This window comes from Elephantulus edwardii, unplaced genomic scaffold, assembly GCF_000299155.1.
Source record: "Elephantulus edwardii isolate Elephantulus edwardi_28Jun2011 unplaced genomic scaffold, EleEdw1.0 scaffold00215, whole genome shotgun sequence".
Taxonomy (NCBI): Eukaryota; Metazoa; Chordata; class Mammalia; order Macroscelidea; family Macroscelididae; genus Elephantulus; species Elephantulus edwardii.
Genome location: NW_006399965.1, coordinates 4,559,984 through 4,562,521, shown reverse-complemented (window position 1 = coordinate 4,562,521; position 2,538 = coordinate 4,559,984). Strand labels below are relative to the sequence as shown.

General features: G+C 39.3%; 1 pseudogene; it reads left to right on the top strand.

The window, feature by feature from the left end:
• Positions 1–1,100: 1,100 nt before the first annotated feature.
• LOC102874383 lies at positions 1,101–1,883 on the top strand (annotated as a pseudogene).
• Positions 1,884–2,538: the final 655 nt, after the last annotated feature.

Genomic DNA, 2,538 nt, shown 5'->3' with positions numbered 1-2,538 from the left:
AGACAGACTTAAGAACATAGCAAATCCATAACTTAAGGGCTTTAATTACAAATTAGTTCCAAGTGCTATAAAAGAAATGTCAAGCATAATAAAAGGCCATAATTGGAGTACCTGATTTAGGTTAGGGAGAAGCCATGTATCAGCCAGAGTTATACTGGGGATAGAAGCTGCTCTGTTAGTCAACTTAAGCAGAAAAAGTTTTATTTTAGAGAATTAAATGGCTTCCAAAATGATCAAGAAAGCCACAAAACCCCCCCAAAAAAGCTGCCATGACTGATGCCTGAGTCCACAGCACAGATTTGGTCCCCAAAACTGATATTTGTGCTGCTGATCCCAGAACGTCACCCTCTCTACAATGATCAGTACCCACAGATGCTCACACTTTTCTTCTCTCTCCAGGTGACTCAATTCTCAAGTCTTCTACAAGAACATCTAATTGAAAGAACACAGATCACATTTTGAATCTCAGCAGCAAGTAAGCACCTAAAACTTTTTCTTTTAAGCCTCTCTTTGTCGAGGCCACACAGAAGGAGTTTGAAAAAAAGTATTGAGCAAGAGAACCCACAGTATCAGCAAAAGGTCCTACAGGAAGGTTAGACATGGTTTTCAGAAGGAAACTACTGAGACTGGATGGAAGACCAGGCAAGAGTGCGAAGAAGCAGATAACTAGTACAGAGAACTGAGGTAAGAAGTGCTTGAAACATTCAGACCTCAATAGAAAGACCAGCAAGTCTGGAAGTCAGTGAGGAAGAGGTTCAGCATTGACTGGAAGACAGAACTAGGAAAAGTGACGCAAACACTCAGATCATGTTAACTATTTAAAATTTTGCCCAACTAAAACTGTAAGTCATGGAAGAATTTTAAACAGAGGATTACAATGGACACTTTAATATTTTAAAAGATAACTCTAGTTGCTGGGTGGAGAAAGAAATGCAGATTAAAGATGAAGAGAAGTTTTGGAAATCTGCTGTTGTAGTCCTAGTGAGAAGTGATGATGGAGATAAAGGGGAAAAAAATGGATTAATTAAAAGTTCTATCAGGAAAGTTGAGATCTTCTTTGCGCCCCGGACACTGCGCCTGGGGCCTTTGCTGCCGTCACCATGCCACAAAATGAGTATATTGAGTTACACTGAAAGCGCTATGGGTACCGTTTGGATTACCATGAGAAAAAGAGAAAGAAAGAAAGTCGAGAGGCTCATGAGCATTCAAAGAAGGCAAAGAAGATGATTGGTCTGAAGGCAAAGCTCTACCATAAGCAGCGTCATGCTGAGAAAATACAAATGAAAAAGACTATCAAGATGCATGAAAAAAGAAACACCAAACAAAAGAACGATGAGAAGACTCCACAAGGGGCAGTACCTGCCTATCTGTTGGACAGAGAGGGGCAGTCCCGAGCTAAAGTACTTTCCAACATGATTAAACAAAAACGCAAAGAGAAAGCGGGAAAATGGGAAGTCCCTCTCCCCAAAGTTCATGCCCAGGGTGAAACAGAAGTACTGAAAGTTATACGAACAGGAAAGAGACAAAAGAAAGCCTGGAAGAGGATGGTTACTAAAGTGTGCTTTGTTGGAGATGGTTTTACACGAAAACCACCTAAATATGAAAGATTCATCAGACCAATGGGCTTACGGTTTAAAAAGGCACATGTAACACATCCTGAACTTAAAGCCACATTTTGTCTGCCAATACTTGGTGTAAAAAAGAATCCTTCATCCCCACTGTATACAACTTTAGGTGTTATTACCAAAGGTACCGTCATTGAGGTGAACGTGAGTGAGTTGGGCCTTGTGACACAAGGAGCCAAGGTTATTTGGGGGAAATATGCCCAGGTTACCAACAATCCTGAAAATGATGGCTGCATAAATGCTGTCTTACTGGTCTAATATCACTTTGACAAGTGATACAAACCAGCATTACCATGTACTTCCAAATGCTACCAAACAGCCTTTCTTAAGAAGTCCTGCAGTCAAGAGAACTATTTGTTATGATATAAAAACATTAAAATGGTCCAGTTTTTTTTTAAAAAAAAAGTTCTATTAGGAGAGAAATCTACACGTTTAAAGAGAGAATAGGGGAGGATGCATCCAATGTACTAGGATTTGGTACAAAAAAGAAGCACAAATAAGAATCAACTAATGTAACACAAATGTTCTGTAATACCCTGGTGTTTTAGTGGCTTAAATGCTGGGTTACTAACTGATATGATGTCATTTCATCATTTGATTCCCAGCATTGAATTCCAGTCCAACAGCTATTCCTCAAGAGAAAATGGGCATTCTCTTCCAGCAAAGTTTACAGTTTGAGGAATTGAGTGGAAGGTCACCATCATCTGGGATCAACCTGACTGCATGACCTAGTTTGATGGGTTTATATAATGCAGACACAATTTCCTTCCCTCAGCATGATAATTCTTATGTTAATTTTGTGGAGAAAAAAAAAAAGATGAAAGGACAAACATAAGCCATTAATTACTAGGCAAGGTTCACAGTATATGTCACTTATTTATCAGATGGTATTGACTCTGTGTGGTCTTGTTGT